This window comes from Cavia porcellus, unplaced genomic scaffold (assembly GCF_034190915.1).
Source record: "Cavia porcellus strain 051 isolate PalLab524CR breed Dunkin Hartley unplaced genomic scaffold, mCavPor4.1 scaffold_3, whole genome shotgun sequence".
NCBI classification, from domain to species: Eukaryota; Metazoa; Chordata; class Mammalia; order Rodentia; family Caviidae; genus Cavia; species Cavia porcellus.
The window spans coordinates 102719337-102746128 of record NW_026947486.1 but is presented as its reverse complement, the minus strand read 5'-3'; the positions used below and the strand labels follow the sequence as shown (position 1 = coordinate 102746128).

The 26792-nt window shown below is 37.4% G+C and overlaps 1 pseudogene; it reads right to left on the bottom strand.

Annotated features, from left to right (window-relative positions):
- Positions 1-754: 754 nt before the first annotated feature.
- Positions 755-26747, bottom strand: LOC100718744 (DET1 homolog; annotated as a pseudogene).
- Positions 26748-26792: the final 45 nt, after the last annotated feature.

Here is a 26792-nt window from a genome sequence, read left to right as displayed (position 1 = left end):
ACTTTAAGTCTTTCCTTTCTGTGCAAAACCTTTTAAATTTAATGATTTACTTGTTGATTTTCTTGTTGATTCCTGACATTATTGACTGTACAGTTGGCGTTTGTTTCAGAATGCCCTTGCCTATGCCTACTTCTTCAAGAGTTTTACCTATTTCATCTTCCAGCAGATTATTTCTTTTTTAATGTTTAGATCTTTGATCGATTTTAATTTTAGCTTATTACATAGTGAAAGAAGGATTCTAGATTTGGTCTTCTGCATGCGCCTAGCCAGTTTCCCCAGTACCATTTGTTAAAGAGGCTGTCTTTCATCCAGTGTAAATTTTTGGCTGCTTTGTCAAAGATCAAGTAGTTGAATGTGCTTGGAATTGTTTCTGCGTCCTCTATTCTGTTCTATTCCATTCACGTGTTTGGTTTTTTTGTTATGTTGGTTCATGTTGTGCTATGATATATATATATATATATATATATATATATATATATATATATATATATAACTCAGGACCTTGTACTTGCCAGGCAGGCACTTATGCCATTGAACTATATCCCCAGCCCCTGTTATGTTATATTATCTGTTTTTATATTTAAGTAAGAAAATGCCAAAGGTTTAATTTTTTCTTGTAAAGATAGCCCTGCTTATTGGCTAAGAGGGGAAGACACACACAACTTTTGTGTGTAAATGGGATATACCTCTTCTGGCTGTAAACCATAATACTGAGGGACTGAGATGAAGGGAGCAAAGTTATAATGCTTTATCTTCACAGCAATACCATGTCCGCATGAATACTCTGCACAGAAATGGCAAAAGGCTCAAAAGAGTGAAAGGTGATGGTGACAAGGCATCACACCGTGCGGTTGATGGGGCGGCCTGGTATGCCAGCTTGGATCTCTAACTTGAGTAGCCCAGAGTCCTGAGGGTAGAACCTGATAGGGTGGGCTCCACAGGTCTTGGGTTGCTACCTGAATGACACCCATTTGTCATCATAGCTGAAGAGGGACAAGTCCAGGTAGGGGCTGCCACTGGAAGACTGGGCACTGATGGGGAGCTGACCCAGCAGCTGGCCTCCTGCCTCTGTGTCCCCTCCATATGTGGCATTTATAATCATATCTTTGAACCTAATACTGTATCAGAAGAAAGCACTCAGATGTACGAATCTCTGTGCACACCCAGTACTCTCTTGTCTAAGACAATGAAAACTTTAAAAACCTAATGGAAAGGACACTGGATCTGCCTTGCAAAATTGTTGCTAGAGGCTGAGCAGGGAAACGAGACTTTATTGTGCAGAGTAGTGTTGTGGAACAAATCACAGAAGTTCTCAAAGAGCTCCAAAAGTCCATCTGTTGTATTCTCAAACGCAGCAGTCACCTCAGTTGTCACCATATTGTACACAACAAAGAAAGACGCCTGAGATGGATCTGTGACCTTTAGGGTCACCATGTCCTCACTGGTGTACTTGATAAACAGATGGTTGTTGTCCAGAAGCTGAATTTTCCGCATGCGTAGCTGCCACAAGTGGTCAAAGTCTTGAAAGAAACGTCTCTTGGCCATTGCACTGCCATCCTGCTCTGCCGAGCCCCACAGATAAACCAGCAGGTGATGTTTCAAGGAGTTAAACGAATCCCTGAAGGGGTTGGCCACGCCTGTCTTACTGTTCCGCTGTCCTCAGGGAAGACAGCTGACACAGTGAGCAGGTCATTCGCATAGCAGAGGCGGCCTATGGTCCACAATCCATGAAAGTGCCTTCGGGGGTCAACTGAAAGACATGGGTGGTCTGCTGCTGCACAGACAAGGTGGCCAGTATGTTTTCATACAAGAGCAGCCCTTGATTGTGTGACAGGACCACTTTATCACACTTAAATGTGTGTGTATCACAAAAGCAGCCAGTGTGAAGGTCAATGATGTGCAGGGAATAGTCCTTTAGTGGGGACCGTGGGTTTGGGATCACTGACTCACTGTTCCAATAAACTTCATCAAAAGGAGGGTGGGGTTCCTCCGGGAGGTAGGCTGCAGAGCTCACAGTGACACTCCGGCAGTCATCAGTGAAGAGGCTACACTCCCGGTTCCCGTGCTTGCCATTGGCTACATCGTTGGTAATGTGCAGCAAGACAAAAAAGCACTCAGAGAGCCGACCCCGGATGTTGACTGCCGGCTGGTCACTGCCATTGGACAGGATCTCCTCCCTCATATCCCTGCAGTAAGTCTTCTGCTGCCTGGCAACCCTGGTACTCGGAGATTTCAAAGGAAGTCTCATCAGAAGAGAAAGCAATAAAGTAGTGTCCATCAGGTGGCTTTTCAACGTTGACAATTGTGAAGTTGGGGGAGACATTCTGGTGAAACACTGGGACCTGGTGCCAGTGGGTACCTGCCTTGCCTGAACTGATTCACCAGCGTTCCAAGCAGTGAATGACATTCTGGTGTTGGGTTCTTTGAGGTTGGATGGTGAAAGATGATCCATTATCACATTTCTGTCAGGCTTGGCTCAAGGGGTCTGGGGCGAGGGACACCCCAGACTACTCTATGCACACTCCCCCCGGCCCTGTCCCTGACATGCTTTGAATGTTATATTATGTTATGTTTCATTTTGCTTTTGTTTTTGAAGGGTCTTATCATGCAGTTCAGGCTGGCCTTGAACTGAGAGGGATCCACCTGCCTCAGTTTCCCAAGTGCTAGGATTACAGGCAAGCACCACCATGCCAAACTCACATGTCTGTTTTATTTTGGCTGCTCTTATCACTGTTGTTTTGTAGCTACAGTGATTAAAACCTGAAGTCTTGAATTGTGATTCCTCCTGACATGCTCTTCCTGTCCCGGATTGATATCCTATTCTGGGTCTCCTCTCAGATTGTTTTCTGTAGTTCTGTAAGAAATGCTCTTAGTATTTTCATTTGGGTTGCATTAAATCTGTAAGTCAGTTTTAGAAGTATAGCCATTTTGACTATATTGGTTAAGCCTATCCAGAAACAGGGGCTATGGTATCTTTTCATTTCCTGATGTTCTCTTCAACCTCCTTTTTCAGAGTACTGTAGTTTTCATTGTACAGGTATTTCACTTTTTTGGTTAGGTTAATTATGGGTATTTAACTTTTCTTGAAAGTGTTAGGAAAACTACCGTTTTCCTAATTTCTTTCTTGGTGAGTTTATTTTTGTTGTTCAGAAACATTGTATATTTTTTTGTGTTGACTTTGTATCTGTCTGTGCTACTGAATTTGGTTATTAATTCTAAGAGTCTTTAAGTGGATTTTTTTGGTAATCTATGTACAGATCAAGTCATCTGCAAATAATAATATGACTTATTCTTTTACTATATATATATATATATATATATATATATATATATATATATGTCTCTTTATTTGTTTCTGTTGCCTGATTTCTCTGGCTAATGTTTCAAGAAGTATATTAAACTGTAGTGATATTAATAGTGAATATATCTGGGGATTTAGCTCAGCAGCATAAGTGCCTGCCTGGCAAGCATGAGGTTGTGAGTTTGATCCCTGGTACAAAAAAAAAAAAAAAAAAAGTGAATATCTTCTCCTTTTTTGTGAATATCTTATTGTTTCTGGTTATAGAGGGAAAGACTTCAGCTTCTTTCCATTTAATATAATTTTGGCCATTGGTTTGTCATAAATGGTTTTTATTGGTTTGAGATACGGTCCTTCTATATCTGTATTCCTTGGGGTTATCATGAGTGGATTTGGGATCTTCTCAAAGCCTTTTTCTATGTCAACTGAGATTGTCATGTGACTTTTATATTTGCATCTCTTTATCTGATGTATAACATTGATTGAATTGGATATGTTGAGCCAGCCTTTCCTCACTGCGATGAACCCTACTTAGTAATACTGCATGTTTTTTTGATGATTTTTTTGTAATATGTTTGCCAGTACCTTGTTGAAGGTATTTGTGACTATCTTAAAAAAAAATATTGGCCTATAGGATGTGAGGGCGATTTGGCTGCAACATCTGTCACCCCATTGATCTCCAGGGTTGATTCGGCTGATCTGGCTGACTAGGCAGGTGTCCCCTTCCTCCCTCAACGTTCCATGTGTGTCCCTCCCAAAGCTGCATGCTAGGTCGAAGACGACGACCACCCCTGATACAGGAGGACTGTTCCTTGGTCAAGGGTATACCAGTAGCTGCACTCGCCTGCTAGAACCTCCAAACAAGCTCTCAAGGTCCATTTGTAGGAGAACATAGGGTAATCAAGCTTCCAAGGCTCCAGATACATCCAAATGTGGTGCTACACATGGCAGTCTGACTTTTAAAAAAAATTGGCCTATAGTTCTCTTTTCTTTTTTGGGTCCTTTTCTGGTTTTGGACTCAGGGTAGTACTATCTTGGAAGAATGACTTTGGGAATGACTTCCCTTTCAATTGCATTAAGGAGATTGAAGAGCATTGGCATAAGGTCTTCCCTGATGTTCTTTTCAGATTTAGAAGTGAGCCCACAAAGTCCCACGGTTTTCTTAGTTGGCAGGGTTTTTTTTAACTACTTGAATTTGTGAAGCAAATTGCCTATTACTGAATTATTGCCTGTTACTGAATTATTCAAGATTTTTATATCTTCATGGTTCGCCTTTAGTAATTCATATGTACCTAGGAATCTATCCAATTTTTCTGAATTCTCCTATTTATTAGAGTACAAGTTCTCAAAGTGGTTACTAATAATTTTCCGGATATCAGTGCTGTACATTGTGATTTTGCCTTTTTCATTTCTAAGTATATTAATTTAGGTCTTTTCTTTCTTTTTTGTGGTAAGATTGGTTAAGGATTGTTCCCTTTGTTTATCCTTCCAAAGAAGCAGCTATTTGATTCACTGGTTCTTTGTAATTTTTTTAGTTTCAATTTCAAGAATTTCTGCCCTGATCTTTATAATTTTCTCCTTGCTTTATAATTTCCTCAAGCTTTATGTTTGAATCATTCTTGTTTTTCTAGGGTCTTGTCATGCATGATTAGGTTATTTATTTGGGCTGTGTTTTTCTCATGGGGGCATTCAGAGCTATGAACTTCTCTTTTATGATTGTATTCATTGTGTTCCAAAAATTCCCATGTATTGAACTGGCATTATTGTTTGATTCTAGGAATTACTGTATTTCTTCTGTGACCTATTGATTATTCAAGAGGATATTGTTTAATTTCCATGTGTTTGCATAATTTCTGACGTTTCTTTTGCCATTGATTTCTAGTTTCAGTGCCTATGATAATACGAAGAGGATAATTTCAGTTTTTTTATTTACTTAGCTGCTGAGAAGAGTGTATTCTGTCTTTGCTGGGTGGAACACTTTAAAGATATTTATTAAGTCCATTTGTTTGAAGGTTTGGTTCAACTCTGATATTTCTTTATTGATTTTTTGTGTAGTTGATCTATTTGTGACAGAGGGTTATTGAGGTCCCCATTATAATTGTGTTGGTGTTTATCTGATATTTTATGTCCAATACTGTTTGTTATGTGAAGCACTGGTATCTAGTGCTGCAAATTTAAAATTGTTACGACGTCTTCCTGTTGAATTGTCTCCCTCACCAATATATAGTGACTTTCATTGCCTCTTCTGATCGGTTTTGCCTTGAAGTCTACTTTGTCTGAAAATAGGATAGCTAGTCCTGCTTGCTTTCAGGCTGCCATTGCAAGTCTGAATTTCTTTTTGGATTAAATTTATTTTTTGTATACAGTGTATTTCGGGTTTATGTTTATTGATTCACTCTGCCAATCTCTGTTTTTTGATTGGGCAATTGAGACCATTCACATTAAAAGGTATTACTGAAATGTACTGACATTCTTGTCATTGCGTATTTTCCCATAATTGATTTCCTTTTTTTTTTCCTTTCTGCTTAAAGGCTTAACCTGCCTGGCACATTCTTTCCATTGGAATTTTTGTCATTGTCTTTTCCATTGGAATTTTTGGCTTCATTGTTTCTTTCTAGGTTATCTTTGAGAACTTTTGTAATGCTAGTTTAGTGGTCATGAACTTCTTCTCCATCAATTTTTTAAAAAATTTTATTTAAAAGGAAAAAGAGAAAAAACAAAACAAAACAAAGCAGTGTAAGGGTACAAGTGATACAGAACTACAAAAAAAAAAAAAAAAAAACAGTAAGAAATCACCAGTTAATAGGTTACACATTATCATTTTAGAGATAGTTGCTCAAGTCACAGTACCAAAGCATACAAAGTGGACATTCAAACAGTGAGACTGCAAACAGTTGTGTTCAATCTCCATCAATTTTGAAAGAAGTTGTTTTCTTTTAGGGATTGAAGCACTTTACTGTGAGCTCTCCTGGTCTTTAGAATTTGTGTTGAAAAGTCTGCTGTAATTCTAATAGGTTTACCTAGATTCATTACTTTTCTTTGATAGCAACTTTTAAGATTTTGTCCCTGTGTTGGATTTCTGGGATTTTAACTATGATGTGTCGTGCCCAGGTTCTTTCTTGATCATGGCGATTTGGTGGTACTGAGTGGCTCATTTACGTGTATGTTTAATTTTAACTCATATTAGAACATTTTGTGGTATTCTTTCTTTTTGTTGTTTTAAGGATGAAAAGTTCACTTAGTTCACAGTTTGAAAAGATTTCAGTCCATAACTGGCTGGCTCCAAGGCAGGGTATTATTTCTATAAGCAATTTTTTATGCCATTTATGAAGTCTTCTGATTTTTCAAATTCCATTGATCATATTAGTCTTCTTTGAGTAATTGAGCAGCTGTTTGATTCATTTTTTGTTGTCGTAAATAAGAGCTACCTATTCTTCAAAAAATTTTAAAATTTTATTAGTATATATGTTTGTAGTTCATTTAGTCTATAATCATTTTGGGGAGTGATTACATATAAATATAGCGCCTCATTTCTTTTTAAATTTTCTATATATTTTTATTTGTTATTTTTTGGTACCAGGGATTGAACTCACAACTTTGATCTTGCTAGGTTTATGCTCCTGAGTTAAATCTCAGCCCCTTATATAAAAATAATGTATTTTTCTTTGTCTTTTTGAGACAGAGTCTTCCTGTGCAGTTAGGGCTGGCCTTGAACATACTTTGTAGACCAGACTGGTCTTAAACTTGCAACAATTTTTCTGTCTCAACCTCTCCCCCACAAAATAATGTATTTTATTGGTACATTTTAGATAGACATAGTGATCACATTTATCATAGGGAATTTGTTCCTGTACATGATATATCCTGATTCTTCTTCTTTTTCCCCATTCCCCTCCCTTCTGTTATATATTTTGGTCCTTATTTACACTTTCAATTTTTCACTCCAGAGAAACCATACAATATTTGAAAGTGTTTATCTGATTTACTTCACTTAAAGGTGTGATATTGTTACAGGCAGCTGAGCTAGTTAGAAATATTATAGGCAGTCAGACAGGGCTAGGACCTGGAAGAAAGGATTGGAATGGTGACTCTTGGCTTCTCCAGGTGATCCAGACTTAATCCCTAAGGATTATACTTAAGGGTATGGTTGCATTTGTTTTGCCTTCTGTCCCAAAATATGGCCCACAGCAAGAGGTGTGTGCCCTCTCCAAGGTCACCACACACCAATCCCTAGGGAAGTCACTCTTTCTAAGAATGCCCACTTTCTACATGACTCACTTCCCCATTTATTCTAATTTAATCATGTTACCTGAGCTGTTAATCTTATTGGCTAAACATACCTCTGTCCCACCTCATGCTAATCTGCCTTTCTAGTTCCCAGTTTTCCCCAACTTTAGAGCTGCATCATCTCATGATTTTACTCTAAAAATCTCAAGAAAATACAGTATCTTTGGTAATCTACTTGGGACCCTTTTGTCTCTCTTTCAGAAACTTTCTTTCTCTCAGTAAATATTTCTGCTCTTAACTTCTGTTGTTCCTAAAATTCATTCTTAGATTTTAGAGAACACAAGCCTGGACTGGGCATATAGTAGGTTGGGAGTTTCATTCCCCTAAATCAGTATCAAGATATGTCCACTTACCTAGAAAAGTCTCAAGTTTATTCTTATTTATGACATAGTATTACTCCACAGTACAAGAAAACCAATCTTCTTTGTCCATTTATTTGTTGATGGACATTTGGGCTGTTTCCAAGATTTAGCTATTACAAACTGTGCTGCTGTAAACATGCGTGTGCATGTATCACAATGGTATGATGCTTTTAATTCTATCGGGAAGACACCAAGAAGGGAAACCGCTGGGCCAAAGAGTAAAATTAGACTCATATCTCTCATCATGCACTAAGCTAAAACTGAAATAGATCAAAAATCTAAATATTAAAATAAAAACATTAAATCTGCTGAAAGATAGAATAGGTAGAGCTCTTGAAGACATTGGTGTAGGAAAAGACTTTATGAACAAAACCCCAATCACGTAGGAATATTACAAAGAATCAGCAACTGGGATCTTATTAAAACGCTTTTGCACTGAGAAAGAAATCACTAACAGAGTAAAAAGACAACGTAGAGTTGGGAAAAAGTAAAGTTAGCTGTCCCTCAGACAAAGGACTACTATCTAGAATATATAAAGAACTCCAAAAAAAGTGGAGTTCTAACCAAGCAGGCGGGCACCCACTTTCCCCGGAGCCCAGCTTGTTTGGGACCATCGCACCTTCCAGGTGTACTGGAACAGCTAGATGGGTCTGGGGCACCTGTATCTGCCTCCCTGTGTGCTTGGAGGACTGTGGAGATCTAAGCAAGCAGGCGAGCGCCAACAGTTCCAGAGGCTCCATGTCCTGGGGTAAGTGCCCCATGCATTTTCCCCCGAGCCTGGCTTGTTTGGGACCCTTGCACCTTCCAGGTGCACTGGAACAGTTAGGTGGGTCTAGGGTGCCTGCATCCACCTCCCTGTTCTGGCTGTGCTTGGAGAGCTGTGGAGTTCTAAGCAAGCAGGTGGGCTCCAACTTTCCCTGGAGTCTAGCTTGTTTGGGACCCTCGCACCTTCTGGGTGCACTGGAACAGCTAGGTGGGTCTGGGGCGCCTGCATCCGCCTCCTGGTTCCTGGCTGTGCTTGGAGGACTGTGGAGTTCTAAGCAAGCAGGCAAGCACCACCCGTTCCAAAGGTGCGCGGCCTGGGGGAACTGGGTACCAGAGTCCCAGGAGCTGAGGGCATAGAAGAGGATTTCCAACAGACCCTGAGGAAGCTTTAGAATAACACTTGAAACACCTGAAACACATAAATATAGGAAAGACCAAACCTCCAGCCCTTCCCAAGAAACCTTAAGAGCGATGTATATAAAAGAAAATATATGCCATACACCTCAAATATCAGACATAATAGCAACTGAAATAAACAAGCAACTCCGGGAAGCTTTAAAGGAATTCAAACTAGAAATAATCTCCCAGGTAAAAGAAGAAATGATAAAAGAAATGAAGGAGATGCTGAATATATCTAAAGAAGACCCAGTTAAAAAATTGGAGGAACTAAACAAAAAGATAGAATCCCTAGATGAGCAATATAAGAAACAAACAGAATACATAAAGCAGATGCACAGTGATATACAGGAAATCAAAAATTCCACTAAAAGCTGTAAACACTGCCTCAATGAAAGTGAAGATAGAATTTTAGACCTTGAAGACAAGATTGCAGCTAGTGAACAGGAAAGATCTTTTAAAAATAACAAAGAATCAGGAAATACCAATTCAACAACTGCAAGATGACGCAAAGAAAAACAACATAAGATTGATAGGGATTAATGAAAAAGAAGGGGATGACATATAGGACGTCAAGAGGATATTTAGAGAAGTAATAGCTGAAAATTTCCCAAACATGAGATCGGAAACCAACATCAAGATCAGTGAAGCATATAGAACTCCAAATAGTCATAGTCAAAATAAAACTACACCCAGACATATAATAATCACCATCCCAGAAATCCAACACAAGAATAGATTATTAAAAGCTGTCAGAGAGAAAAGACAGATCACTTATAAAGGAAAACCTATCAGAATCACAGCAGACTTCTCAGCACAAACAATAAAGTCAAGAAGAGCATGGAGTGAAGTATTCCAGATTCAAAAGGAAAATTATTTCCAACCTAGACTGATGTACCCTGAAAAAGTACCCTTCAAAATTGATGGTGAAATAAGATACTCCCATGACAAAGAACAGCTGAAGAACTTCATGATCACCAAACCAACACTGCAAAAGATATTGAAAGACAGTTTAGATACACTTAGGAAAAAACCACTAAGCAAAGCAGATAATTAAACAGAACAGAAAGATAAAGATACAACAGCAGAAAGATAACATGTCAACAATAAACCAACATATAACAGTTATAACCATTAATGTAAATGGTCTCAGTGCACCAATTAAAAGAAACAGACTGGCAGAGGGGATCAAGAAACAAAATCCAACCATATGCTGTCTGCAAGAAACCTGTCTAACCCAGAAGGATACTCACAGACTGAAAGTCAAAGGATGGAAAACAACACTTCATGCAAAGGAACAAAAAAAAGCAGGAGTAGCCATTCTGTTTGCAGACCATATGAACTTTAAACCAATAATGATCAGAAGAGACAAAGAAGGTCACTACACACTCGTTAGGGGAAAACTTCAAGAGGAAGAGATAACTATCTTAAATATATATGCATCAAATTCCAGAGCACCCAGTTATATAAAGAGGTATTAACAGAAATGAAAAATCAAATTATCACTAACACAACTGTAACAGGAGACCTTAGCACACCATTGATACCAAGGGACAGATCAACCACACAGAAAATAAGCAAAGAAATAACAGAACTGAATCACACATGTGAACAAATGGACTTGATAGATATATACAGAGTGTTCCATCCAACAACATCAGAATACACATTCTTCTCAGCAGCACATGGGTCATTCTCTAAAACATAGACAGCTCACAGAACATATTTAAATAAATGCAAAAGAGTTGAAATTATCCCTTGCATGTTATCGGATCATAACGCTTTGAAATTAGAAATTAATGATAAAAGATACTGCAAAAATCCCACAAACACATGGAAAATGAATAACACACTCATGAGTAATCAGAGGGTCACAGAGGAAATTAAAGAAGAAATTAAACAATACCTACAAGAAAATGAAAATACAAATATAACTTACTGGAACCTGTGGGATGCAATGAAAGCTGTCCTCAGAGGAAAATTTATTGCACTGAGTTCCCACATCAGGAAAACAGAATGAAAAGAAATATATAACCTAATGTTACAACTCAAACAGCTAGAAAAAGAAGAGCAAGTCAAGCCCAAAGCCAAAAGAAGAGAGGAAATTATAAAAATCAGAGTAGAAATCAATGCAATAGAGACTAAGAAAACAATCCAAAGAATCAACGAATCAAAGAGTTGGTTCTTTGAAAGAATAAATAAAATTGATAAGCTCCTAGCCAACCTTATTTAAAAAAGGAAAGAAAAAGCTCAAATTCATGCAATAAGAAATGAAAAAGGTGAAATCACTACAGACTCAATAGAAATACAGAAGATCATCAACACCTATTTCGAAAAGCTCTACTCTCAAAGGTTTGATAACACAGAAGAAATAGACAGATTCCTAAAAACATATGAAGTACCAAAGCTAGGTCAAGAGGATGTAAAACTGCTGAATAACCAAATTTCTATTAATGAAATTGAAAATGTAATTAAGTCCTTACCTACAAAGGAGAGCCCAGGCCCAGACGGATTCATTGCAGAATTCTAAAAGAAATACAAAGAAAACCTAATGCCAACACTCCTCAAACTCTTCAATGAAATTGGAAGGGAAGCAATCCTTCCTAAGTCATTCCTGGAAGCAAATATTACTCTAGTACCAAAACCTGAGAAAGACCCCACTAAAAAAGAGGACTATAGGGGGCTGGGGATTTAGCTCAGCGGCATAAGCGCCTGCCTTGCAAGCAGGCAGTCGTGAGTTCGATCCCCGGTACCGATAAAAACGAAAAAGAAAAAAAAAAAAAAAAGAAAGAGGACTATAGACCAATCTCCCTAATGAACACAGATGCAAAATCCTCAATAAAATATTGGCAAATAGGATGCAGCAAATCATCATGAAGATTATACACCATGACCAAGTGGGATTCATCCTAGGCATGCAGGGATGGTTCAACATACGTAAATCAATAAATGTAAGCCACCATATCATTAAAGCCAAAAAAGTAAGAATCACATGATCATTTCTATAGATGCAGAAAAAGCTTTTGATAAGGTCCAACATTCTTGTTTTGACTGATTAGACTCTCTTCCATTCTATATGATAGTATCAAGTTTGAAGACATAGGCAACTACTTTGAAGACAATAAGATTCACTAAGATACCCATTCTGGTTTGACTATTGTCTTCTTTGGAAGTCCTGTAATGTTTACAATGCCTAAGTTTTATTGGTCTTGTTCTCTACTGTTTTGTCCAACTTTATAATATCTAATAAGATAGACAATTCTTTTTAAGGAAACAAGGGACAACGTTGATAACCATTGTTGATAAACTTGTACTCTGTTCTACACCATGTGCTATGTCTATCCTTGGTATTGACTGACAGCTTTGTTTTGCCATATTTGACTGTATTCTTCCCCCCCCCCCCAAAGAAAGTAATAAGCACTAAGGAGTAATAAAATCCAAGATGTGTAAATTTTGTTGTAAAAAAGAGAGGGGAAAAAAAAAAAAGAAAAAGAGCTCTAACGGATATAACAGCAAGTGTGTTTGGGGGTGTTAAATAGCTGACTTTATCAATGTTTTTGGAACATTGAACACAGCTGTTTGCAGTCTCCCTGTTTGAATGTCCACCTTGTGTTCTTTGATACTGTGATTTGAGGAATTATTTTCAAGAAAATAGTGTGTAATCTACTAGCAGGTAATTTCTTACTGTTATGTTTTTTTGTTTTGTTTTGTTTTGTTTTGTTTTGTTTTGTAGTTCTGTATTGCGTGTACCCTTACGCCGCTTTGGTTTGTTTTGTGTTTTTCTCTTTTTCCTCTTAAATTAAAAAAAAAAAAGGTCCAACATTCATTCATTATTAGAACCATACAAAATATTGGAATAGATGGTCTTTACCTCAAAATAATAAAGGCCATCTATGACAAACCAATAGACAGTGTCATACTAAATGGCCAAAAATTGAAGGCCTTTACTTTAAAATCAGGCTCAAGATAAGGATGTCCTTTATCACCACTCTTATTTAATATAGGACTGGAAATACTAGCCAGTGCAATTAGATAAGAGAGAGAAATAAAAATGGTAACGACAGGAAAAGAAAAAGTTAAATTATCATTGTTTGCAGATGACATGATTCTCTACATAGAAGACCCCCTAAACTCCATTGAAAGACTCTTAGATATAATAAATAAATTCAATAATGTAGCTGGATACAAAATCAATACTCAAAAATCAATAATATTCCTATATACTAACAACAAAATCACAGAGAGAGAAATAAAAGAAGCCACACCCTTCACACTAGCAACCAAAAAATGAAATATTTAGGAATTATTCTCACAAAAGAAGTGCAAGATTTATATAAAGAAAATTATAATACCCTGAAAAAAGAAATTGAAGATGATCTCAGAAAATGGAAAGACATCCCTTGCTCACGGATAGGAAGAATAATTACTGTGAAAATGGCCTTTCTCCCAAAACTGCTACACAGATTCAGTACAATCCCAATAAAAATACCATCAACATACCTCATAGATTTAGAGAAATCATTGCTAAAACTTATCTGTAACCAGAAGAGACCTAGAATAGCAAAGACAGTTGTAAGCAACAAAGGCAAGGCAGGAGGCATCACAATCCCTGACTTGAAGTTACACTACAAAGCAACCATTGTAAATTCAACATTGTACTGGAATCAAAACAGAGCCAAAGATCAATAGAATAGATTAGAAGATAACAACCACAACTACAAACACACTCAACCACCTTATCTTTGATAAAGGGGCCAAACATGTTCACTGGAAGAACGACAGTCTCTTTAATAAATGGTGTTGGAAAAACTGGCTCTCCATATGCCAAAAACTAAAACTAGACCCATGTCTATCACCATGAACTAAATTATAATCTAAATAGATCAAAGATCTGAATATTAAAATAGAAACACTAAATCTATTGGGAGACAAATTGGGTAGAAACCTTGAAGACATAGGGGTAGGTAGAGAATTCATGAACAGGACTCAAACCGCATGGGAAATACTTCCCAGAATCAATAACTGGGACCACCTATTATTAAAAAGTTTCTGCATGTCAAAAGAAATCTCCAGCATAGTGAAAAGAAAAACCCACAAACTGGGAAAAAAATCTTAGTGAACTCTCCCTTAGACAAAGAAAACATAATTTACAAAAATCAGACCCCCAAAATATAAAGATCCAATCCAAAAATGGGCATCTGAGATGAATACACACTTCTCAGATGAAGAAATACAAATGGCAAATAAATACATGAAAAAAATGTTCATCATCATTAGACATTAGAGAAATGCAAATTAAAACCACACTGAGATTCCATCTCACTCCTGAAAGAATGGCCAGGATCAAGAAAACCATCAACAACAAATGCTCGAGAGGCTATGGGGAAAAAGGAATTCTCTGGCACTGTTGGTGGGAGTGTAGACTGGTGCAACCATTGTGGAGGTCAGTCTGGAGATTTCTCAAAAAGCTGGGACTGGAGGTCCCATTTGTTCCAGCTATTCCACTTCTAGGCATATTCCCAGAAGAACTGAAAGCATCATACCACAGTGATATATGTGCACCTATGTTTTTAGCAGCACAATTCGTGATCACCAGATCTTGGAAACAACCCAAGTGTCCATCAACTGAGGAATAGATAAAGTTGTGGTATTTTTATACAATGGAGTACTACTCAGCTATAAAGAAGGATCACATTGAGATATTTATAAATAAATGGACACAGCTTGAGACTATACTCATAAGTGAAATAAATCAAACTCACATGCATGAATACCGAATACTTTCCCTATTGTAAGAAATGATTCAAATATATAAAAGTATGTGGTAATCATGATTCCCCATTATGTGGCTTTGAATCCTTGTAAAGTTTTCACTCATTAATTGGAATGGCTTTATTCTGGGATGTTTGGTATTATTGCCTGTGATGATATGAACAACTATTTTGAAGAAAACAAAACATCATAATAGCTAGTGCTGATTTAGTATCTTGTATTTAAGTCCCACCAAACTGTTACTCTTCTGTCTCCACTGGTTTCATCATGTTGTATCTTACTGGATTTTATTATATGTGATAGTATAAACAAAAATTTTTATAGGCAAAGAGATAATATAGAAACCATTGTTCGTTTTCCGTTAGCTAGTTCTAAATACCCTGTAACACTTTCATCCTCTTGAATGGTTTCACACTGTCTTGATATGTTTGATGCTATAGTATACGAAGTTATATTCGAATATTTCAAGGAAAGAGACACTATGGTAACTACTATTAAGTCGGGTTATCTTGTGTTGAAGCACTAGGTTGCTGAAATTGTCATGCTTTGACCTGTGTTGTTATGTTGTTATGTTTTCTTTTATCTCAATCTCCCCCTTTTTTATAAAAAAAATTATTTATTATTATTATTTTTTTTTAATTAAGGGAGAAAATTTTAAAAAGCGGGATATATTATAGTAACTTTTTTGATTTCCTATTAACTTGATTTGAAGCCCTGTATTACTCCCACTATCTTGTTTTGACTGATTATACTCTGTTCCATTCTGTTTGATAGTATCAAGTTTGAGGGTATAGGGAACTACTTTGAAGGCAATAAGATTCACTATGATGCCCATTCTGGTTTGACTATTATCTTCTTTTGAAGTCCTGTAATGTTTCCAACATTTAGGTTTTATTGGTCTTGTTCTGTACTGTTTTGCTCAATTTTATTATACCTAATGATATAGGCAATTCTTTTTAAGGATGCAAGAGGCATTATGGTAACCATAGTTGATAACCTTGTATTCTGTTTTTACATCATGTGCTATGTCTATCCTTTATTTTGACTGACTGCTTTGTTTTGTCATATTTGATTTTATTCTCTTCCCAAAAAAGTAATAAGAAGTATGGGAGTAATAAAACCCAAAATGTGTAAATTTTGTTGTAAAAAAGAGAGGAAAAAAAGTGCTCTAAAGGATACAACTGCAAGTGTCTTTAGGTGTGTTAAGATATGGAGACCATATTACTGAGTTTTTGTTGGATCATTGAACACAACTGTTTGCAGTCTCACTGTTTGAATGTCCACCTTGTATGGTTTAATCCTGTAACTTGAACAACTATTTCTAAGATGACGATATGTAATCTATTAACTAGTGATTTCTTACCATTTTTTTCTTTGTAATTCTGTATTACTTGTACCCTTATACTGTTTTGGTTTTTTTTCCCTTTAAATAAAAAAAAAAGAGAACTCCAAAAAAAATTAGACCCTTCAAATTTAAAGACCTAACCCAAAAATGGGCTTCTGAGATGAATAGACACATCTCAGATAGAGAAGAACAAATGGCAAATAAATACATTTTTAAAAATTCAACATTACTGATCATTCGAGACATACAAATTAAAACAATACTGAGATTCCATCTTATCCGTGAAAGAATGACTTAATAAAAAAATCAACCAATAATAAATACCGATGGGGTTTTGGGGAAAAAGGAACCTTCCCTGCTGTTGATGGGAGTGTAGACTGATACAACCACTGTGGAAATCACACTGATAGATAAACTAAAACTTTTATAGGTAAATGGATGGGACTTCAGACCATACTCATAAGTGAAATAAATAAGACACGTTAACATCATATTGTCTCACTAGTGTGAGAAGCTAAAACAACATATGTATATGTGTATGTATGTATATGTATAGAAACATAGTTAAGATAGTTTAACTGATGATTTCTCTGAGTTCACTGAAGAGAAAGATTTATGCTGGTATTGTTCAGACAATTGAATAAACATGTCTTGTGCTTGCAGTGAATGATTTGGAGATAACAATGCACAATGGAGATAACAATGCCTCCTAGTTGACATGCTTTGAAATTTCTTTTCCTTTTTTCTTTTTTCTCTTTGAAATAAAATGGATTTGAAAAAAAGCATGCATTTCAAATTGCCCTTGAGTTTGGCAACAATCCTCTTGTCTCTGCCTCCAGAAAACTGGGATTGTAGGTGTGCACCACCATGCCTGCTTAGTTTTCTTTTTTTTTTTTGGTACTGGGAATCAAACTCATGACCTTGCGCTTCCCAGGCAGGTGCTTATGCCACTGAGCTAAATCCCCAGCTGTTTTCTTATTTTTAAGGTATCATTTAATAAGTAGTCTCTGGCAGAAACCTTATATTCTTACACTGTCCTCATACTGGTCACTTTTGTTGCCCATATTTTCAACAGAATTTTAATCTCCTGTTTTGATTTGTATCCTTTTAATGGACTCTTAACTCTCATTATTCATGTTTTGTACATTTGGTTAGCTCAGCAAGCTTTTTATTAGTGTCTTCTGTGAGTCCTATGATTTTTTAATTACCTTATCATCTGTTTACTTATATCTTGTTTGAGCTCTCCAGTTATTAATCTGTATTTTTTAAATCCTATGTTAACTTTTCACATAATTCAGCCTTTGATTTCTTTCCCTCAGTGACTAATGGTTCAGCTTTATGGGAGTTCGAGGTTTTTGAATGCGTTTGTTTTTGACTTGTGAAAGTTAACTGTGTCAATTTGACTAAGAAATGCCAGCTAAATTGGATCAGCATAGTTCTGGGTGTGGCTGCTGAAGGGATTTACTGAAGGCAAAAGATCTATCTTGGGTGTGAGTGGCACCAAGTCCTAGGCTTGTAGCCTGAGTGGAATAAAAAGGAAATGCAGAAGGAAGGCTGGCTTCTGTTTCTGTGGAGGAGCTGCGGTCTTCACCTTCACCTTGAATGTCATCTCCTGGCTTCCAGCGCAAACCCTTCAGCCTCTAGCACAGTCTTTGGCCTGTTGATACAGACTTGCACAAGATGTTACAGTGCACTGCAGGCCTTTAACCTTTGACCGAATTCTTCAGATGTTTAGTGCACAGATAGTCCTTTTGTGCTCTCCTACACCTGACTCTGCAGGCAACCATTATTAGCCTACTCTGTGAATACTTATATATTTATATATATTTTTCTTGCATGAAATCTGTTTCTCTAGTGAGCATTCCCTGATACACCTGTCTTCTCATGTTTCGTGTGTGTGTGTGTGTGTGTGTGTGTGTGTGTGTGTGTAGCTTTGTAGCCACCTATAGAGGAATATCTTTGTTACTAGTATGGAGAGCTACTTAGTGCCTGCTTCTCCTTGATGCACTCTGGCCATGGCTGGCTATCGGCCTTTGCCTCTATCCCAAGTTCAAACCACCTCCATTAATTGGAGAAGAAGATGCAGTGTAATTTGCCCAGTACTCAGTTTTCAGAAATAGATTGCAGCATTATTAATGACAAAAAAGGCAATCCAGATAGTGGCACACAGAAAAAACCTATTTATAACAACAACTATAACACCCTCTCAGTAACAAGTTAATCAGCCCCAATAATAACATCAAAGATAAACTGGATATCGACATAGAATAAAAACCAATAATATACCACTTTTAGCCATAGAAGAATAGAGATATCTATAATTATAATATAAACACTAAGATCATCAAAATATTTACATATTGTAAATATCTACTAAAGGTTTCACCTATACCTCCGTAACAAGAGAGAAAGGTTCAATAGTAATATCATAGGAGTTAACTTCCTGTCAAAGAAGAGTAAAGCTTGATCATTATATTGGGAAAGACAGAAGAATTAGGGGGCAGGAAAATGAAAGCAGAAAATTTGAAAAATGAAACAATGGGAGATGAGAAAGAGGAGAGAAAAGTGACATGAAGTATCCTATTAAAAATAAAGAGAAATCAAGGGCCAGGAATTTAGCTCAGTGGCCTAAGTGCCTGCCTGATAAGCACAAGGTTGTGAGTCTCAATCCTGGGTTCCGAAAAAAAAAAAAAAATCATTAGATAAAGGTAGCATAAAAAAACAAGAAGGAGAAGAAGAAAATATTTTAAAAAAGGAAAATAAGGAAATTAAAAGGAAAATAGAAAGAAAAAGAAAAGCAGAGGAAAAAAAGGAAAAAGAAAAATCCCTCAATCCTCCTCTCCAACAGTCAAAAAAAGGAGGCAAAAGAAGAAATAATATGAGTGAAAAAATTTTTTCTCTGTGTGTTTGAATGATTGATTTTTTTCTATGTTTTGCAGTTTTGGAATCAAGGAAGTCATAGTTTTTCTGCTTAGCTTTCTGGCCTATGGGTTATTGAGGTGCCTCCCTACTCATTCCAGAGGCTCCCGCTGTCCCCTCCAGGCTATGGCAACTATCCACACTGAGGTGTGTCCTTCCTTATGTTGTTAGATGGCAAAGCAATCACACTTTTGATTTCTGCGGGATATAGGCAGCAGGGCGAGGGCTCAAGGAAACCACACTGGACTTCTTACCACCACTTTCAGACCCAGCTGGTCCTGAGAGCCACAGAAACGGCCTGGCTTCTCATCACAGAGAAAGGCTCTATGTGCTTTCTGGCCTGAGCTTAAAATTCTCAAGTGTTCCGCGTCTAGCCCATGTCCCGTCCAGGACTGTTTCCTTTGGTTGTCTCTCACCCAGTCATTGTGAGAGGGCGACACTGGGAATCTCGAAGTGAAGTAATTTGTAGTTTTTCCATGGATCAAACTTAAATATTCAATCCCTTTCTAAAATGGTGCCTGTTTAAGCACACTCCAGTGATATGGTGGACACTGAACTGGATTTGTTATCAGAATGCTGCATACCATATGTAAGGCGTTACCTGTGGAGTAAAGCCTCATACTCTTTTTGTAGTTTTCAATAGCCACATCCTCTTCTTGGGGATGGCACTGCTGACCCAGTCTGTTGTTTCTTTCTGGAGCTCCCAATCCTGGGGGCTTACCTTGAGTCTGTGGAGATGGGTTCCCCTCCCCAGCAGCTGGGGTGACCTTCCAGACTGCTTTGTTGTTTTCTCTTATTTTGATCCCTTTCTTTGTAGCTTCTAGTTTTCCTGTCAGTTTCCTCCTGATTTCCCAAAATCTATTTATTTGTTTATTTTCTCCAAGTTGTTACTGTCCAGGTGTCTGGATTCCAGTTCCCAGCAAGGCTGAATTTTGCCACTGCTTGCTACTCAGTCATTTTGGTTCTCAAGATGAACAGTATTCTAAGGGAAATATTAATGATTTGGGTAGCCAGGAGAGGCAAATGAAAGAATTGAAGACACTTTCTCTTTCATGCAACCTCTTTCTCCTTTATCTGTTCCCTTTGCTTCCTCCCCTGTCTCTCCTCATTTCTCTTTGCCCTGCCTGGCTTTTTTCCTACCTTGCTTTCTCCATCTCTTCCTCCCTACACTTCTTTCCTTCTTATTTGTCTTCTAGTGGACATGTCTAAATCTCATTTGATTTGCTTTTGAAGGAGTACAGTATATATGACAAAGAATCCTCTGAGACTGTTGAGACTCTCTTTTATATGAACACTTTGAGAAATTTTTTTGACCTGAAGAATGTATAGTTTTTCAAAATATAGGGGGCTTGATAGTAGCCCCAGAAACTCAAAATAGTGAAGTCTGACACTTTGACTTTACTACTTTTTTTTGCGTTTATAAGAGCATAATGCCTCACTAGACAAATTACAATATTGCTATTCTGTCATAAAATATTTAGAATATCTGTTGCCAGCTGTAGGTCACAAAATGTCTAAAACCCATCATATTTTGCAGATCAAAGGGCCTAATAAAGAAATGTAGTGATTTAGTGTACTTGTTTCTCTCTCACCTCCAATTCATATGTTGGATCTTAACCCCCAATATTATGATATTAGAAGGTGGAGCCAGAAGGTAATTAGGTTACGATGGTAGAGCCATATAAGGGAGTCGCCAGAAGGTGATTGGCCTCTTTCCCAGGTAAAGACACAATTGCAAGGCGCTGTCCACAAATTTTCATCAGGCACTATACTAGAGCATTAACGTTAGAGTCCTTAGAATCCAGAATTATGGGCAGTAAACGTTGTTTGTAAGCTGATCATGGTATTTGTGCTATAGCATCCCAAACAGATGTCCCAGGCTAGTGCACTATCATGTATATTAGATTTCAGTTTTTGCAGAGCAGGCAGAATGTCCGATAGAGGAATTGATTGACAATCCTCTAGAGATCTAGAATCCGAAGAAGTTTTTGAATACTAACATTGGCTACAACTACTCTCCTAGCTTTCAGGAGTCTAAATCTTACAAAATTTGACCTGATTTATATAGCATCCCTTTTCAAAATGGAGATTTACTAATGTTTACCATTTGGTAATATACTGTGGCTAAAAATGGCTCCCATAAGACTTCCTCGCTGCGGTGGCTTGTCAGTAACCCTTGAACATTTATCTTTTAACTGGAATTAAGTCTGCATAAGCAGATGAGTTGATATTAGTTACTGGAGCTGCAGACCTTAGTTATGGGCTCAAAAAATATATGTCACATGTATTATTTATGTGTGTGTGTTTAGTGCCTGTCATATAAAAGTTTTTTTTTAAGGATGAAGTTTTACTTCAATAAGAACTAAAAAGTTGGTATCTCATTTTTTTTTTTTTTCTTTTTGGTACCGGGGATTGAACTCATGACCTTGCTCTTGCCAGGCAGGCGCTTATGCCACTGAACTAAATCCCCAGCCCCTGATATATAATTTGGCAGGAACATTGCAACTACCTGCTCAGATACCATTTTGCTAACAACTGTGAGAACTGCTGTGAAACTAAGACAGGTTCCACATTTAGTTTTTCTTTCTTTTCTTTTTCTTTCTTTCTTTCTTTCTTTCTTTCTTTCTTTCTTTCTTTCTTCATTTTTTCTTGTTTTTGGAGAAGGATTTTTCTATGTGTTTCAGGCTGGCCTTAAAATCACTGGCCTCAAATTTGCTGTAGTTCTTCTGCCTCAGCCTCCCAAGTGTTGGAATTACAGGTGTGAGTCAACATGCTCAGCAGAGAGTCCATTCTTAACACAATGAGAGGCTTTTGTTTGTTTTAGAAATATGCTTCATAAAAAGAAATGGGAAAATTACTTTAAAAATGGAGGAAAAAAGATTTGTTTAGACTATGGAAGTTATTAAATAATAATTCCTGTATCTCAGTCCTAATTTTCTTGGCTAGTCTTGTATGATTAACAAAAAATATTTTTTTTTTGTCTTTTTGAGATAGGGTCTCGCTGTGTAGTTCAGGCTGGCCTTGAGCTCATTTTGTAGCCCAGGCTGCTCTTGAATTTAAAATGACCCTCCTGCCTCAGACTCCTGAGTGCTGGGATTATAGTGGTGTGCCACCACACCAAGCTGATCAACAAAATTTTTGAACAAAAGAAGAATTCTAAAGAACTATGCTCATACTAGAACTACCAACGAGGTTAAATTATTCAAAATATATTAAAATATGTGTTTTCAGTGGAATTGTTTTCTTTTCTTCTCTCTCTCTCTCTCTCTCTCTCTCTCTCTCTCTTTCCTTCCTTCCTTCCTTCCTTCCTTCCTTCCTTCCTTCCTTCCTTCCTTCCTTCTTTCTTTTTCTGTGCTGGAGATAGAATACAAGGCTTTGCACATGTAAGCAAGTGCTCTATCACTGAGCTACATCAGCAGACCAGCATCAAAATTCTTTATTGTTCAAAGTAAGCACAGGAAGTTCTTCCTAACTAGCTTCATCAAAAGCCTTAGTTATTTCACAGAAACAGTGAATGCAACTGGAAATGAAAAAGGTGAAATCACAACAGATACTATCAAAATCCAGAAGAGTGAGTACTATGAAAAATTGTATTTCAACAAATTGGACAATCTTTAATAAATAAAAAGATTCACAGACTTATACAGATTACCAAAACTAAACCAAAAAGACAAAAAAGTGGAACAATCCAATAAGAAGCAATGAAATTGAGGCAGGAATAAAAACTCAACCAATTGTAAATGGTCCATAACCCGATGGATTTACTACTAAATTCTACAAAACCTTTAAGGACATTATATCAAACAGTCCTCAGACTCTTTGGTGAAATTGAAAGGAATAGAGTGCTTCCAAACTCATTGCTTGAAGCCAGCATCAATTTGATTCCAAAAATGAGACTAAGTACAAAAGAAAATTACAAAGCCAGGTGTGGTAGCTCACGCCTGCAATCCCAGCATTGGGGAGGCTGAGGCAGGAGGGTTGCTGCAAGTTAGAGGCCTGCCTGGGCTAGAAAGTGAGTTCAAGGCCAGCCTCAAGTGCATACTGAAACTCCATCTCACAAAGAAAACAAAAACAAACTGCAGACCAATTTTCTTCATGGACACTGATGCAAAAATCCTCAACAAGGTATTGGCAAATAGAATGTAACACATCATCAAAAGGATTATACATCATAGCCAAGGAGGTTTCATCCCAGAGTTGCAAGAATGGCTAAACATCCACAAATTGGTAAGTGTAATATACCACATAAACAGAAGCAAGGAAAAAACCTACATGATATATCAACAAATACAGAAAAGGGTTTTCAAAAATCCAACTCTCTCTCATGAAAAAAAAAAAAACCTCTAAAGAAAGTAGGCAGAGAAAGATCTTACCTGTATCTGATAAAAACGATGTATAACAAACTAATGGCCCATACCATATTAAATGGGAAAATAAGTAATTTAATTATAAAATCAGAAACAAGACAAGGGTGCCCACTGTCACCAGTTCCATTCAATATAGAACTCAAAACACTAGCCAAAGCAATCAGACAAGAGTAAGAAGAAGGATATATACAGGAAAGGAAAAAGTCAAATTATCATTATTTGCAAATGACATGACACTCTGCATAGAAGACTCAAAGATTTCCACCAAAAAACTTCTTAAAAACTAATTTTAGCAGTGAAATAAGATACAAAAGCAACACATAAAAATCAGTAGGATTTGTATATACCAATAATGAAATCAATGAGAAAAGTCAATTAGCAAAACAATACCGTTTGCAATAGCATAAAAAATTAAATATCTGGTAATTAACCAAACTAAGGCAATGGAAGACTTATACAAAGAAGAGAAAACTAGAGTAGTCTTAAAACAGAGATTAAAGAGGACATCAGAAAATGAAAAGCTTCCTCATGCTCCTGAACAGACAGATATTGTCAAAATGATCACACTTCTAAAGCTGATGTACAGATTCCAAGCAATGCCAGTCAAAATACCAAAAACATTCCTCCAAGAACTAGAGAAAACAATCTTAAAATTCATGTGGAACCAGAAGAGAGATCCTGGGCAATAAGAGCAAAACCAGGGGCATCACAATGCTTGATTTCAAGCTGTGCTATAAAGCAGCAGTAATAGAAACAGCATGTTATTGGCACAAAAACAGACATGTGGCTCAGTGGAACACAACAGAAGATACAAAAATATCCCCCAGATACATTCAGCTATTTGATATTTGACAAAGATGCCAAAAACATACACTGGAGAAAAGATAATGTCTTTTACAAATGGTGCTGGGGAAACTGGCTAGCCATTTGCAGATGGAAGCTAGACCCATAGTTTTCGCCATGTACAGTATTAAACTAAAATCAAAGTGGGTCAAAGATCTAAACATTAAAAGAGAAACACTTAACTTGTTAGAAGATAAAATAAATAAAACTCTTGAAGATGCAGTCATAGGGAAGGACTTTTTGAACAGAATCTAAGTTTCAGAAGAGATGGCACCAAAAATCAAATAAATGAATCAGAACAAGTTAGAAAGCTTCTGCACATCAAAGGAATTGATCAACAGTGAAGAGACAACATACAGAGTAGGAAAAAAATTCCGTAGGATCTGTATGTTGTCTCTTCACTGTTGCTATGAATGTTGATATATAGATTTTTATGTAGATTTATATTTTCACTTCTGGGCAAGTGATCACTCCATGTTTAATCTTTTTTTAAAAATTTTATTTTGAAAGTGGTAAAATACAACAGAACAAGACAGAATAAAACCAACTAAGATCGTACAGTGAAATTGGTACAGAACTTCACAGCAGGTTACCAGGATAACAGTAATAGGTATCACAGTATATTTTGTTATCTTTACAATAGTTGTTCTTTCAATCATGTATATCAAAATGGGATGAAATACAGAACATTATAGAACTTATCAAAACAGAATATTGAATAGAGCAGTACCATTAATCGGAATAAAGCAGAACAGTAATAAAAATATTTGCCTACAAAGAGATGGTAGAAGGAAGTCCCCCTTATTTGCTATGGTCAGCCTCCCAGGAGATGCAGATTTCTGGTTCCCATTTGCTTATGGGGGGGACAGAAGAAGGTGGGTAGGGGAAGTGGGATGTTTGACTCTAGGCCGTGCATCAGTAGGTTCTCTATTGCTAGCAGGGAGGCAGGCTGGTTGTTTGGTTTCACAGCGTCCTAAGTTCCAACATGGGGCAGATCTCAGGAACTGCTGCTGGTTCTCCCCCTGGAAGGGCTGCAGTCTGCCACACCACCAGCGCTTACCAGGGAGGGGAGGTGCTTGCTTGTCTTCCCGGTGTCCTACGTTCCAACATGGCACGGATCTCAGGAGCTGCTGCTGGTTCTCCTCCTGGAAGGGCCGCAGTCTATGTTTAATCTTTTTTACATGAAAAAGATAAGAGAATTTCAAAAAATAATAGGAGAATAACAGTAGTTACTACATTGCATTTTGTTATTGCTAAAGTAGTTATTCAGAGTACAAGATTTGGGCATTAAAATTTTCTCCAATTGATATTAGCACAAACTTTCCTTTTCAATGAACTAAGAGACACTAATAGTTTAACTGACCTGTATTTCCCCCTTTTCCTTCAGTCCTTCCCCTTTCCCATAATCCTAGGTCCTTTTTTCTTTTAAACAACTTCTTCCCATTTCACATATCAGTTGTATATTTTAGAATTTACTCTTTCAGTGTCTCACACCAAAGAGATAACATGATGTTTACACATGTGAGTCTCAAGCTGCATCCACTTACCTATAAAAGTTTCAAGTTTATCGTTTATGGCTGAGTAGTACTCCATTGTATAAAAGTACCACATCTTTTTTATCCACTCCTTGGTTGATGAGCATTTAGGTTGTTTCCAAGATTTATGTTTTACAAATCATGCTGCTATAAGCATGGGTGCCCATATATCACTGTGATATGTTTTTAATTCTTTTGGGAAGATATCTAGAAGGAGAATAGCTGGGTTTAATGGAACTTCTCCTCTTACTTGTTTGAGAAATCTCCACAGTGATTTCCACTGTGGTTGCACCAGTCTGCAATCTCACCTAAAGTGGAGAAAAGTGTCCTAACTATTCTTAAGATGTGAATCCATCAGAGTTCTCTGGCACAGTCGCTAGACTCAGCAGAGGGTCTCTTTCCCCTTTCTGAGATGATGGGCGGTGGTTAGGATTTCTGGCTAACTCAGAGCTTTCTGGTGTTTGGGCAAACAACAGCAAAGTGCCCACTCTGGACCAACTCTGTTAGTTTCCTCTCCCTCTCCTGTTTCTCCAGGGATGCAATCTGTGGGTCCCTTCCAGCTCAGTGCCACTCACAGCTTGTACTGTCCATCCTTACTCTGCCTCACTGTAGGACAGCGGTCTTCCCTTGTCGATGCAGGGCAGGTTGGCAGTGGGTAGGATACAGCTGGGACACAGTGTTCCCCAGGTTTGAGAGGATGATGGCGGAAAGGACAGCCTGTTTCTGTGTTGCTCTCTCTACTTATCTCTGGTTGTCATTCACAGCTTACCTGAGTCCCAACTGCAGTAAATTCCCACATTTCCCACATTTCTCTTCCAAGTGGCAGAAGGGGGTATGTGGGATGCTTGTCTGGGGCATCTGGCCTCTGCAGCACTGGCTCCTTTCTTCAGGCTGTTAGAAACA